Source organism: Coenobita brevimanus, chromosome 69, assembly GCF_032717465.1.
Source record: "Coenobita brevimanus isolate Jiangsu-jjx chromosome 69, ASM3271746v2, whole genome shotgun sequence".
NCBI classification, from domain to species: Eukaryota; Metazoa; Arthropoda; class Malacostraca; order Decapoda; family Coenobitidae; genus Coenobita; species Coenobita brevimanus.
The window spans coordinates 25254004-25269414 of NC_137022.1; positions in this window are offsets into that span (position 1 = coordinate 25254004).

Sequence of the window (15411 nt, forward strand, 5' to 3'; positions counted from 1 at the left end):
TATGACATAATTAACCTGTGGATTGCAAGCCACAGCACAGGCTGGGTAGTGTCGTGTTGTGAGCCACAGCTCAGGCTGTGCTGGCCGTGCATCACCATAAACAACTTGACCCCTACACAAAGTTACACATGTCGCTACGCAAAGACAGAGAGAGAGAGAGATTTTAATTTTCACCAGATGATGCCCTGGGTGTTTATCTTCAAGTTTATAATAAACAATTTTTTGTTTTTGTTTTTTCACTATCGTATGTAAACTTACGCGTGGTCCTATGCAAAGATGGAGAGAGAGAGAGAGATCTTTTCTTTTCACCAGGTGATGCCCTGGATGTTTATCTTCAAGTTTATAAAAAAAATATATATGTATATATTTTTTTGCGCACCACGGGGTGGGATAAAAAAAGGTAAATGCACAGTCCACAGGTTAAAGATACAAGCCACTAACAAATGTCTGTAATCACCTCATCACTGTGATAAATAATACTGGCATCATAATAAATATGGTACATTTTATAGGGGATGACAGTTCTGGACTTTTCTGTGCAGAGACAGTACAGATAAAGGTGGGATGTACACTTTGTTCCACCTACTTGTGTGCCACTTTGTATGGTCATTATAAGTATTTAATTATGCTTATGTTGTTAATCATAATGTATGTGACAAATGGTAGACCTGGTGTTAATGGGCAGGTATTGCAGAATGTACAGTAATTTGATGTAGCATATGTTGTTAGAGATGTGAACAGTGAGAGTTCATAATGTTTTTTTTAATCTATATATTGTGCTTTAGTGTTTTTTATTGTTTGCCTAAGTAATTGAAAATGTATTAGCACTTCATCTGGTTAGTACTTAATGTTTCCTTTCCAGTCAAAGACTGGACAAATTGTTTCATTAAAAATAATTTATGGTAGAGTTTAACTTTAACATTATTTGGAATTTATTAGTTTGTTAAGCACCCAGTGTTGACAGCAATGCTATATTTTTGCACCAAAGATGAAAAGCTATCAAAAAGTAGGGTAGATAAGAAGCTGGAGAAGGAATTTGCTGTATCTATTTATTACTGTGCAAATGTTTATATAAAATTAATCATACTGATCAGTTTTAATCTCCCTCTCATCCACTTTTTGAAGGTTCCCACAGGTACTGAAATTTTTATGTGATATTTGTTTGTGTGGTAGGTGGGGGCACTCACCATCCACTCACTCAGTGTAGTGCTGCTTTGGGTGTCTGCCCTTTCCTCTCTTCCTTCCTCTTCTGTCTTTCCTTCATTCTTTCCTCCTCCTTCTGCCTATGGGTGACTTTCCGCTCCCTCATCTGTCTTTCTTTCCTTCAATCTTTCCTCTTCTGCCTACAGGTGACTTTACACTCCCTCTTCTGCCCTTTTTTACTTCATCCTTTCCTCTGTTCTTCCTGCGGATGACTTTACACTCCCTCTTCCGTCTTTCTTTCCTTCATTCTTTCGTCTTCCTTCTAACTGTGGGTGACTACACTGAGTGACAAGACAAATGGTTTCCTGTATACCAGGAAACCATTAACTATGCTGGGTGGTAACTACATATCCAAATTATGGCATCTGGGGGTTTAGTGGGTAATTAAGGCGCTATAGTCGGATTGAGCCTGTGTAGGTTTATATCCAAGAGGTGGTTGAGGTTTATTAATCACATCATGCCACTCAGGGATGAGTGAGGCTGGTCACTCTCATCTTGAATGTCAGGACCAACTTGCCTTGCCCCGGGCTCCTATGCTCTTCATGGGGCAACATAGGATTGGATGATGGATGGATGGATGGATTCTGGTGACTAGAAGATGATTGTAGCAATAATAAAATAGTTTTGAAAAGCATTCTGAGGGGTGCCTGGTTGTCTGTTGTGTTAAGGTACTCCAATGGGATAGGGCTTATATAGGTGTTATCACAGCAGTGCCTTGTTTCTGACAGGTATCATTCCAGGTACATGCCCCCTGGAGCCACAAACCTTACAATACACTGCCTTGCACCTGTAATGCATGATAAAGAGACATTTTCTTCTCTGTTGAGTTAGGCCCATTTTCCTGGACCTGTGATCATCTGTAACACTCAAGGTCACACTTTGTAGAAGCTGCCTAGCATGGACAAACCAGCCTACAGCAGTTATTCTTTGTTCCTATTTACTGATGTATAATTAACTACCAAACTGATATAAAGCATAGGTTTCCCTGTCAAAGACACTCGATGACTGATCAGTGAAAAAAAAGAGAGAGAGAGGTAAATGTAGAGTATGGAGTACTGAACTGTACTTTACTCAGTGGAGCACAGCAATTTATAGTAGATGGCACCACATAAATTTCCTGGTTAACTCAGGAAGGTACTCCGGGATGAGACTACGTATCAAGTTTTGAAATACCAAAAAACAACACAAACCATATACTTGGGCTTTTGTCATCAGACTCAGTAGAGAAGAAGAAAAAGCATATTGCCTGAGTTTGTTGAGCATTACTATGGTGGAATGCACTTGAAACATGATCCTCAGTGAAATTATTATTATTATTATTCTTATAATGAAGAAGTGAAGGAACGTTGTGGGGTGGATGTGGATGTGGTTGAGAAGATTAGGAGCAATACACTGAGGTGGTTTGGACAAGTGAAGAGAATGGTGAATGAAAGACTGACTTAGAGAGTGTATGTAGGTGAGGTGGAGGGAGGGAGAGGGGGGGTAGACCGAGGATGAGGTGGAGGGATGGAGTTGAGAGGTATATGAGGGAGTTGGGGGGAGGGTAGTCAAACGGTAGGTGACAGAGCGACTTGGAGGCGTTTTGTCTGCGGCCACCCTTTACGGGATTAGGGCATTGGGCTATAGATAGATAGATAGATTTTTTTAAGGCAGACCTGATCCAGGGGCAAGTGTGATTGTCCCTTAAGGGCTAATGTCATGGGATGGTTGGGTTTTATTGCTCATGCAATGCCACTCAGGTAGTAAGGCTGGTCACCCTCACCTTAAATGTTTGGGATTAGTAGCCTAATCCAGGGCTAGGGACAAGAAAGGCTTGGATGATCCTACAGTACAAGAGGTCCTAGGCTGATTGAAAATGTGTGGCTGTAGCAAGCTTTCTGGGTACATGAAAAACAGCGTACAGGTACTGTATTAGACTTGTTTGAGGAAGTTGTAATACCCACAGTGTCGAAGGTGGGTATAGGGTGAATATAAAGAACTAGTAGTGAGAAGAGTTTGTTGAGAAATTTGTGAGTTGTGTGGCGACCATCATCCACTCACTTGATGTAGTGCTGCCTACTCCTTCCTTAGCCTTTTATCATTCTTTTTCTGTGCCTTCCCTCCTCTCTTCCTATTTCTCCCATCTTTCCTGTCACTTCTTATTGCTTTTCTTTCCTTTACAGGTGGCTTTACATTGAGTGACAAGCCAAATGGTTTCCTGTAAGCCAGGAAACCATTTACAACGCTGGGTGGTAACCATATAACCAAACCATACATGTTCCCTACGTGTCAACAAGTGGGTTGGTGGAGGGTTGGTGCCCCTCCCTGTAAAACAACTAAGTCAAACGGCCACCCCTTATGGGATTATGGTGTCTGGCAATAGATAGAAAGATAGATGTTGAATGGACAGGAAAGAAGGTGGTAGTGATTCATGAGAGTACTATATAAGAGGTTGTGTGAATACCAGCATATTACAACACAGAGTGGGTATAGCCAAGGTGATAGAAAGGTATGTGTAGGTCAAGCTGAATTTGGAAGATATAGGTAAAAGAGGGTGTCGTGTTTTTGTGGGTGGCTGAAAATGGAAGGACGTGAAGAATGAAGTGTAATTGGGTACACTTTTTGTAGTCAGTTTTATTGGATACATTTGTTGTGTAGACAACTTAATGCCCTTTCTTTCCACTGCAATGTCGGCAAGTGAGACAGAATGATGACTATCTCCACTTTAAAAAAAAAAAAAAAAAAAAAAAAAAAAAAAAAGGAGATACTGTATGTACTATGATTTCAGTTTCCAGAATATCCCAGATATCAGTCATATATGTTAGGAGTTCATAGTAGGGTTTCAGTGAGATGGATGGTGTTATTTGGGATTTAATGTTTTCATGGTTATCTATTTCCTGGTTATTTCTTACCTCTAATAGTGTTTTATTAGGTATTGTATCATTATTACTGTATACAGTATATGCTCATTACTTATCAGTATATGCCCAGGTTGTACTAGTAATCTGTCATTTTAAATTATAATCATCCTCTGGAACTGACACTAGTTGCTAGGAGTGTGTGGGAGACAGCCTGCTACTGTCTCTGTTGGATGTAATTTGATAATGTACTTTGTTTAGGGTATAGCTAAAGTTTTATACTGCCAAATAGTTGGACCCCTACTCTTTCCAACTTAAGTTATTGTGCCAGAATAAGGTTATGGGTCATACACTTCTCTGCTCCATTTATAGGATTCACCCCAGCAGATTTTAATGTATTTTTTTTTTTTTTCTCCAAGGCATGAACTACATTTCTGAGTGATTTACATGGTAGGGGTTGATTAACCATTATGCTGTTTCACGTACACCTATTTTGTTCATGTAGTCCAGAACTACTTATTTCTTCTGAAGTGAAATAATGTGTGCCAAAGGGTTGAAATATTAATCAGCCTATAACAACGGGCAATTATTATATTTGAATACACTTTGTAATTTTCTCAAACAGATGGAAATGTAAGCTGTTAAAGTTCAGTGAAGACCTTTAACTATACGAGCAGGTTCAAAGGCTTCGTGTGGTACAGAGAGTAGTTTTACGTAACCGAAATGTCAGTACCTCAACAAGTAGCTAATAGATGTTGAACCACTAATGACAACTTGAAAGTGTGAATGATGTAAAATATAAGTGAGTCGTAAGGATAAAAGTCCAGTTAACGGCTACAGTTTATTGCATCAGCGAAAGGTACAAGTCAATCTCATACACGTCACGAGTGTTTACATATTACAGTCACCCCTTGCACCTCTACACCCAGGTTGAGTATTGGAGAATATCGCCCATATTATTTTGCCTCTTCTTCGTACCGTTCAGGTTTTAAGAAGCGCCTAGTGATTAAGTAATTGAATGCGCAGGAATCTGCGACCAAAAAATACATTTTGGAGAAAGTTGTGGTAAAGAGAAGTTGAAAATAACTTCCATTTCTCTCGTAAATATCAATCAGCTGCGAGGTGCTTGTTATTGAATTTTTCGTGTCAGTATTTTAACCAAGTTCTTAAAAACAGGGATTATGTAGGTGTTGTTGGTTTGCCCAGAGGGTTCAGTGCAATATCAGTTTCAATTGGGTGTATGAGGGGAAGTGTTGATAATGTCTGTGTGTTGGGGAAAGGCTTAATTATAACCAGGTCAGCCATCAGATTCTGGTGAGAGGCCAGCCATTTCCACCCCGACATATTTTTATAAAGACTTCGTTCTAACCTTTTGGATTTGCATTGGATTTACATATTTTAAAGCCAAGTAGTTGGGATTTACATTAATATTAGTTCATGTGGTGTCTAAGAAGTGGCAGAAGCACTCGAGGTGAGTGTCAAGTCTTGTCTTAATTACTGGTCAGTGGAGTAAATAATTTGCCCATAAATGGGTACTGCAGGGTCAGTTACTAGCTTACTAAGTTGTACTCTTACATCAGATATGAGTATTGGTAACTGGGCATGCCTCAGATGAAGTAAATTCATGATTGTTTTATCAGATTATCATTACAATTGGAAAGGCACCATAGGCCTACTCTGCACCAGTTAACTTATTGTTTTGCATTTCCAAAGTCACCTCCAATTGGTATAAATAACTCTTCCAGTTGATAAATGGTGATGTGTGTCAAACTATTTTAATTTCGTATATTTTACATTAACATTCCATGAGTCATGGGGGCTGAGAATGTGCATGTTAATACAAACGTTGGCTGATGAGTACAATACTGTATACCGTATTAAGTTTTGACTCGAAAAGGGTATGTTGGGGTGCACATTGACAGCATTCATAATCCACAGTTATTAATGATTGCAGCCTTCATTTGTTTTTACATAGTGACTTTAGTGATGACACTGTTCTTTGATATAGTTACTTTAGGTTTGTTGGGATGGGTATGGATGGCTCTTTTGTGCTGTGTATTAATACTTTCATGTTGTTACTCTGTAATTTCCTTGACCTTCAACCTTTGCCTTAATTCTCAAGAGTTAACTGTTGGAAGAGGAGAGTAGTGTTTACTCACTGATGTCATGTAATAGTTTTATACTATTGTAGAATAAACATAACCATGTTGCTGTTTTTGTAAGCGATTGCATTTCAGGAAAGCAGCTATCAGTTTGCTGTTTAACTCCCATTTTATATTAACCATTTCCTATAGCAAGTGTTACAAAATAACTCAAGTTTTATTATGTTAGCTTCCGAGCTTAGGGGCCTGAGGCTAGGCTGCTGTTAGTTTAGAGCATTCAAGGGTAGAAGACTAACCTATGGCCCCAGTAGCGCCTGCATGAAGAAAAACTGGCTATCTCACGGAATTGAACCATGGCATGTAGACCAGAGTGCACTCCAACTCGAGTGCTCTACCAATAGTGCAACCGATGTGCAGCTACTTTGTAAGGCAGGCAATCCCTCTAGTAAATTTTTAGGGTTGTACATTCATGGATTTCTGTATTTTTAACTGATAGTGGAGTAACTCATCGAAAGATAAAACTTATCAAATAGATTTTCCTCACTGATCAATATCTGTAATACTATATTAATCCTAAACCAACCTTTCTGTGTATTGAGGTAAAAATGACTGTCTGTCTTGGACTTAAATGAAATCCAGCACAAATATTCTGATGGAAGTAGAGTTGAGTTTTGAAAGCAGTTTTATGAGGAATCTTGTAGGTGTTGTGAGGAGATTCCTCAGAGCAATGGTGTTCCGACACTCCCTCCGAACCCAGCGTCCCTGTGTTGCAGATCCACTTGGTCTGGTGGTGAATTTGTAGTTGCTCTGCAGGGTGACGCGTATCATGGTGCTGGTGGTTCATTAGGTATCGTCCTCAAGAATTCATCTAGGTGGGTGTTGAAGTATTTTACAGAGAAGATAGTGAGGTCCCGAATTTTTCGTGGCAGACAGTTGAAGATTCTGGGACCAATGTAGGGCAGACTGGATGAGAGGAGCATCTTGATCCTCAGCGGTGCTTGTGATGGTGGGATTTTTCTTACACAATTGCAACCATCCCTCTGATTAAAATGTGGTTCCACCTCACTGATGTTGGAAGGGTTGGGTACCGTACCAGTTTTTCAAGGACCTTCCATGTGTAGACGGTAGTGTATCTTTCTTTATGTTGCTGCTGAGAGTATAGCCCCATTTTTTTAGTCTCTCCCAGTAGGAGAGTCGTTTCATGCCCTTCATTTGCCTGGTGTAGGCCTATGCTTTCTGCACAGACTCAAGGGCCTGTATGTCCATAATACTATGGGGGGACCATAGTAGACTGCAGTAGTCCAGGACAGGTTGGACAAGTGTACTCCACAGAATCAGTATGCACTTTCCTCCTGGGAATAGAAGGTTTTAAGGGCCCACGCAGCAATTCTTCTTGTGGGTCATCATTCCATCGTGAGGAATGTTACATTCGGAGACAAGTGATTGAATTACTCTCAATTGTATCTGCTAAATTGTGTCCTATAAACAAATTGGTTTAGCAAGCAATATACCCAACACTTCACCCTACGTCATACCATTGTCGGATTCTTTAAATGTTCTAATTTGCATGTTATATAGATTTTCAAAAGTTGCTTGAGGAACATTACTGTGATGCTATCCCCTCTTGTAGTTGACATAAGTAATTTCACCAAGTCTGTGATTTGACTGGTTTAATCAAGGAGTGCTTCATATCAGTAATATGTCAATAGGTAAGAATCATAACCCTACCCAGCAAATTTGGTTATTGCAAATGACTCTTGTGCTGCTAAGGAATATGTGACCATGAGACACTTTTCCGAAAAAGTGAGAAACGTTACTTGTGCTTTTTTTTACTGAAATATGATTGTACAGTATAGTCAACTCTTATTACGGTAACAGTAATTGCAGGTATCACAAACATAAACAAAATGTGTACTGATGTGAAATTTACATTATAAACTAAGCAGAAAGTGGGTGGTGGGGGTGCTCACCATCCACTCACTCGATGTAGTGCTGTTCTTGGGTGCCTGCCGTTTCCTCTCTTCCTCCTCTTTTCCATTCTTCTTCTTCTGTCTTTCCTTCCTTCTTTCTTTCCTCTTCCTTCTGTCTGTGAGTGACTGTACACTGAGTGACAAGCCAAATGGTTTCTTGTACACTAGGAAATCATTTACTGTGCTGGGTGGTAACCTTATAACCAGGTTAGTGCCTGGTGGTTTGGTGGGCAGTTAAGGCGCACCGATTGGATTGAGCCAGTGCAGGTCATTTAAGAGAGGAGGTAGGACTTCAGTGGTGAGTTTCAGTTTTTTGAGGACCTCACTAAAGTTTTGTTTGCTGCAGTGTTGGGGACTGTATATGTTCACCACAGTCATTGCTAGTTTTTTAGTGTGTAATATTAGTTCTGCTTCATCATTTAAGCAAGATAGTAAGGTCTGGGTATTTGATGCCAGATCGTTTCTAACGTATGTTGTGATGCCTTTTCTAACGTATGTTGTGATGCCCCCATGAGACCTATTTTTTCTGTCCACTCTAAACACTGTGTAATTTTGTAGCTGAATTTCAGTGTCGTTGATGTCCTCAAACAGGTGGGATTCTGTAAGGGCGATGAAGGACTTTGTTTCTGTTTGATTTTGGGTACAGGCCTTGGATGTTCTTAAGGAAACATTCTAGTGGCCCTTTTCTGTACTGAGCCAGGGGATCATTTAAGGCAACATTGGGGCTTGCAGTTGTGGCTGATTTACTTGTTTCTCCATTTGATTTTGAATCAGAAGGCCCTGAGCATTGACTACTTTGCTTAATTTGGCTAGTGTGTGTTTGATTTCCATGATTATCTCTAAAAAATTGCTGTGGCCAGTCTCTGTGGTAGTTTGCTCCAAATGCTTTAGAGTTGTGGGTGCAAGGTGTAGTGGTCTTTGGGGGGCCTGCTGGAGCAGCAAGTTGTCTGGGGGCTCTTCTTATTCCCGTTACCACTGCTTCCCTGTGGTTCCACTAATGTGTGTAAATGCAGTCTTTATTAAGGCATATCTGTCTCTGCACTGAATTTTGGCAAAGGATTGGGTAATAGTTAGGGCATTCTCTTCCCATTGTGCAGCCTCATTTTCCTCTTGAGCCATGGTTTATCAGTCTTTGGCATGGTTTGGGATGACTAAACTTACAACCTTTGCCACGAACCCCAAATTTGCAAAATGCCCCTCCTGTAGTAGTGACAAACATGTGGATTCCCTTCATGCATTGATGGAGGGGTAACTACTTGGCTTGCCTGGTTGTCTGTCTGGGTTTCTGCCACCGGTGAGGTAATGTTGCTTATATTTTTTACCATATTTTGTGTGGCTGCTAGAAGGCTGAGGTGTGCATCTTCTGGTCTACTGCAAAGGCTGTCAGACTCTTTGTTGTTACCCCAGGCTCTTGGCTTTCAGTAGTCCCAGGTGTAGTTTCTTCTGAGCCCTCCTCTTGCTTCTTTTGTTCTTCCTTCTTAGCTGCCTTACATTCTACAAGCTCTTCAAACAAATCATTTTAGTTTGCATGGGTTTGCTTAGTGCAAGACAAGCTTGTGAACTTCCTGTTTGTTATTGTCAGGATTATAGTGAAGTAATCAGGCAATAGTGTGCTTGTGTAATGGCTCCACATTTAGCAATTACTACATTTGATACCAGATTTGCAGTGATTCTGGCAGACAGTGCAGGGATATACGTCACTGACGTTTGTCGCATTACCTTGCCTGTCTTTGTTTACACATCTGGTGGGGACAGCCATCTTGTCCACAGATTTCACAACACAGACCCTCCAAGATTACAGTCCTATGTCTCAGAGCTGACATTTTACAGCTTCACCACTCATTCACAGACTCAAAGAAAGCGTTATTTGCTCTGTCCTTGAATGCCAGAGTAATGCCTCCTCCATACGGTAGTCCTGGCGGGGAAGAGACCCACCATGTTACAGATGTTGATGTTGGTAGATGTGGAGACAGATACATGGCATTATGTGAAAACTAAATTCATGAATGTATCGGTACTGCCATTAGAATTTTCCATTTCTTTTCCATGAGGAGATGTGTGTCAGTTTAAGAGAGGTTGACTGTCTTATTACAGTAGTTGTAGTTTACAGTATGTACATGAGGAATACTTGCAGCTGAATACACAACTTGCACAGTCAAAAAGTTTGTAATGATTATTCAGTAGTTACATGTGATGGTCAGAGAAGATAAATGTTTTTGCTTCAAAATCCTTGTGGCTTTCTCTACTGGAATGAAATTATTGGTAGCCAGAATCATATCCTGGCTCCTAAGTCATTCTGTAAGGAGTAAGCCAGTCTTGTCAGAGTATCAGTATGGTATTTAAATGCTAATTGGCAAATTTTATGGTTTGTATGAATATGGTGTTTTGTGTTTCACAACTGGATAAAGTTGTCTTAGAGAAAGGAATTACATTAAATTTGTCTCGGCACTGCTTGGTAGATATAAAGAACAGAGTATGCCATATTTACCAGTGTGGTACATGTATTTCCCTGTAATATTTCATTATGATAAGACTGCATTAGCTAGCCTATGTGAATAGATGTCACTGCACTGTATTTAAATCTACTTCATTGTTTTATATACAGCACTTGCAATCTTTTATTTACTTTTTAAGGCCTAGCTCTGGGCTCTTACACTCCTCATGGGGCAGTGTAGGATTGGATGATGGATGGATGGATGGATGGATGGATAAAGAAATTTAGTAGGGTATCAACTCAAGATAAAGGGATGTTCATGGTCGTGATATTCTTCTGTCCTTTTTCAGGAGTCAGCAGACCATTAGGAATCCCAACTATCTTACCTACCAGCTTTGCACTCAGCTCTTGTTGCAATAGGCAATAAGTCTTTAGTGGAGTGAGAGCAGCAGGGGGTGAGTTCCACCTATTTGTCTTAGGCTAACAGTAAATCATATATAAATTTCCAGTTGTGTAAAAAGAAATATTTGAAAATTTTGTCAGAGAGGAGCCAAGAATTTTGAAGATTTTGGAGACTTGAATGGTCAGTACATTAATGTTTCCCGGTATGTCTCGCTTCGAGGTCAATCTGGCACCCAAACCAGTCTGTTCTCAGTTAATTTGACCTTGTTATTATGGCCTAGTCCTCCCTTATTTAACATAGTGTAACTTAATATAACCTAGCTCTACTTACTGTAATCTAACATAGCCAAACCAAACTTGGTATAACCTAACTTTACTTAATATAACATATCCAAACCAAACATCTTGTAACCTAATTTAAGGTCATATTGGCTAGTTTAGGTTAACTTGGGATGGATTGTTTTGGGAGCCAGCTCCGCCTCTTACCATATGCCCCATTTCAGTGGGCACACTGTAAATAGTTCTAATTCCATTATTTCCTTCTTGTACTTTTTGGGATATTAGCCTTCCTATTTACTGTATTTTAGGAAATAGAATTAGGAGGTTGATTATGATGATTAGCTCCATGAATGCAGGTGATGCCCTTAGTTTATTCCTTCTAGTTTTATATATATATATATATATATATATATATATATATAAAATAAATCAGTTATGGCAAATGTGTTTGAGAGCCTCAGAGGACCCAATATCTGCTCAGGGCCCCAACCAACTGGGCAGATACACATGGCCATGTGGAACGTGAGAGGTGTGAATGAAGAGAGAAAGAGGGCGGAAGGGGTGAATATGTTCAAGATTTCAAGACATGCAATGATGGCATTGTGTGAAACAAAGATGAAAGGGTGAGACGTGGAGGAGTGGGAGGGTGTAAAGTGTGTAAGATCGGGCATGAATGGGCAAAGAAGATGCAAGGAAGGAGTTGCTTTGTTGATGAATGAAGTGTGGCAGAATGGAATGAGAGATTACAAATGTGTCAGCTGGAGATGTATGTATGTCAGGTTAAAGCTTGCGAAGGTGAAAGTGGTAGTGATTGTAGGCTATGCACCATGTGATGACAGTAACGAGACAGAGAAAGGCAGGTTTTGGGATGAGCTGGATGAAGCAGTGGGAGAAATGCCCAGGAGTTGTAAATGATTGTAATGGACGACATGAATGGGAGAGTAGGGATTGGTCCCGTGAATGATATAATGCTTAATAATGGAGTACCAGGAGAGAATGGTAATGGGAACCGACTGAAGGACCTGTGTCAGGAACGGAGGCTGTGCATGTGTAATTCTTATGTTAAACAAAAATGTACGTAAATATACATGGTATAGAGGGAATGGAGTTCATGTTGAAAGGAGCCTGATTGATTACATGCTTGTAGAGAAGTCAATGCTGGGTAGTGTTGCTGATAACGAGGTCAGTAAGAGGACAACATGGAGGTTTGTCAGATCATATGATTGTGGAATGCAAGGTCAAGCTGAGAGGAGTGAGGTGGACCAAGAGAGAGGAGCTGTCAGGGAGAGAGACTGAAAGTCAGGAAGCTGAGGATCAAAGAAATGGCAGATGAATACAGGGCCAGAGTAGGGAATGAGTTGAAATTAGTGAATTGGAATGAAATGGATCTGGACAGTTTGTGGAATGTATATAGGGATTTCCTTGTTAGGAATGCTAAATCAGCGTGTGGTGAGGCAAGAGTAACAACAAAGAAGAAAGGTATGGCATGTTGGGATGAATAGATTTAGAGAGCCCTTGAGGAAAAGAGAAAGAAGTGGCTAGAGTGAACACAGAACAGGGGTTCAGTTGAAAAAAAAAAATGAGTATATTGAAAGCAAAAAGCATGTAAAGAGACTAGTGAAGAGGAAAAAGGAGGAAGTAAATGATGATCTAGGAAGAAAAATGAATGCAAATTGATCTGAAAATAGGAAGTTATTCTGGAAATAGGTGCAGAAATGTAGAAGTGACAGTGGAAAGAAATGTGAAAGTGTGAAGGATGTAAGTGCTAGATTAGTAACCCATGGGGATAAAGTAAGGACCATATGGAAAGAATATTTTGAAAGCCTGATGAATGGGAATGGAGAGAGCAGAGCAACTGTTAACATGATTGGTTTTGGGGGTGTTCAGAGAAGGAACGCAGTACCAGGATATGTGACACTCACAGAGGTGAAGAATGCTGTGAAGTGGCTGAAAAATGGGAAAGCAGCTGGGATTAATGAGATTTATGCAGAGATGATTGAGTTTAGTGGAGAGAGCAGAATGAAGTGCTTGTTGGAGATGTGTAAGAATGCATGGATGAGTGAAACTTTGCCTGTAGAGTGGAAAAAGACAGTGATTTTAACCCTGTACAAAAATAAAGATGAACGAAATGAGTGCAAGAATTATCGTGGCATAAGTCTGTTGAGTGTTGTAGGGAAGGTACAGTATATGGAAGAATTTTATAAAGTAAGACAGATGTCAGAAGTCCTAGTGGGTGATGAACAAGATGGCTTTAAAGAGTGGCAAGGGATGTATGGATCAGATATTTGCAGTGAGACAGATAGTGGAGAAGGCATGTGAGAAGGACTGTAAGGTGTTTATGGCATTTATGGATCTGGAAAAATCATATGACAAAGTAGACAGAGAAGGTTTGTGGAAGGTTTTGCACATGTATGGTGTAGGTGGTGAGCTGCTAGGTGCCGTCGAGAGTTTTTGTGATGGTAATGAGGCGTGGGTAAGGGTAAATGGGGATCTAAGTGAATGATTCACGTTCAATGTGGGCATGCGACAAGGTGTATGATGTCCCCATGGTGGTTCAATAAATATATATGTATATGGATGGGGTGATGAGGGAAGTAAAATCACGAGTAATGGAGAGAGGGGTGGCGTTGGTAATGAATGGTGATGGATGGATTATCTCAAATTTTATGTATGCTGATGATGGAGTGCTATGTGCAAATACCAGACAAGAGCTTGGTTGACTAGTGCAGGGTTTTGTACATGTCTGTGAACATTGTTCCTTGAAAGTAAATGTAGAAAAGAGGAAAGTGATGGTTGTTGAGAGAGAAGGTGACTGCCAGTGTGATGTTACAGTGAATGGAGATAAACTGGAAGTGGTGAGAGAGTTCAAATACCTGGGTACAGTGATAGAAAAGAGAGGAAAATGTGCAAACGAAGTGGAGAGTAGAGTGCCACAGGGAAGGAAAGTGGCTGGTGCAATGAAGGCCTTGATAAGGAACAGAAGCTTGAGTGTTGCATCTGCATGAAGCTTACATGAAGGAGTGTTAGTGCCAGCTTTTAACATATGGATGTGAAACTGTGGTGTGGCACAAAAATGAAGTCATGAGTGAGAGCAGTGGAGATGGGACTGTTGAGGAATGTGTGTGGGTTACAGAGAGTGGATAGGATACAGAACAATGTGATTCATGAAAGATGTGGAGTGAGGGAGTCTGTGGACACCAAAATTGAAGAGAGTGCACTGAGATGGTATGGTCATGTGGAGAGAATGAATGACAATAGAGTGGTGGAAAAGGTATACAATACTGTATCTGAGCGAATTTGAAAGAGGGAGGAAGCGAAGTTGGCCGAGAAGAAGGTGGAGGGATATGATGGATGAGTGTGAGGAAGTGAAGTATGGAAGTTGGTGAGGCTAAGGGACTGACAAGAGACTGAGTTTGCTGGATGGATTTTGTCTGGAGAAGCACATAACAAGGTATTTGGCACCCCTTTTACATGTGACAGCGTTTGGATTGGCTCTATCAGATAGGTATATGTGAAGCTACTGGACTTGGTGAATTTTTTTTTGGCCAATCTGGTGGAGCTAGGATTTCGTAGGCTTAAATGATGAGTGGATGGAAGCGTGGCCCATTGAATTGGGCAAACTTTGGCTGTCTGGACAATGCTACTCCTTACTCTGCCCAAGGGTGGGAAAGGAGGTCCGGATGATGATGATGATATATACGGTATATAAGTAGGAAAGGCCTCATGCATTTATTTATTTATATTTTATAGGAGTATACAGTTTATCATCATTATCATCATCATCACCCGGACCTCCTTTCCCACCTAGGGCAGGGTAAGGAGGAACAGTGTCCAGACAGCCCAAGTTTGCCCAGTCTGATGGGCCACACTTCCATTCACTCATCATTCAAGCCCCCAGAATCCTGGCTCTATCTGATACACCACATTCTGTAGCTTCACATAAATGTATCTGATAGTCAGTCTGGACGCTGTCACATTAAAAAGAGGTACCAAATCCCTGATCATGCATTTCTTCTCACAACATTCATGCAGCCAGCTGAATTTCTTGCCAGTCCCCTAGCGCCATCGACTTCCATACCTCTCTTCTCACACACTCATTCACCATATCCCTCCACCTTCTTGGCCTACCTCATCTCCTCCCTCCTTCAAATTTGCTCAGGTATACCTTTTTCACCACTCTATTG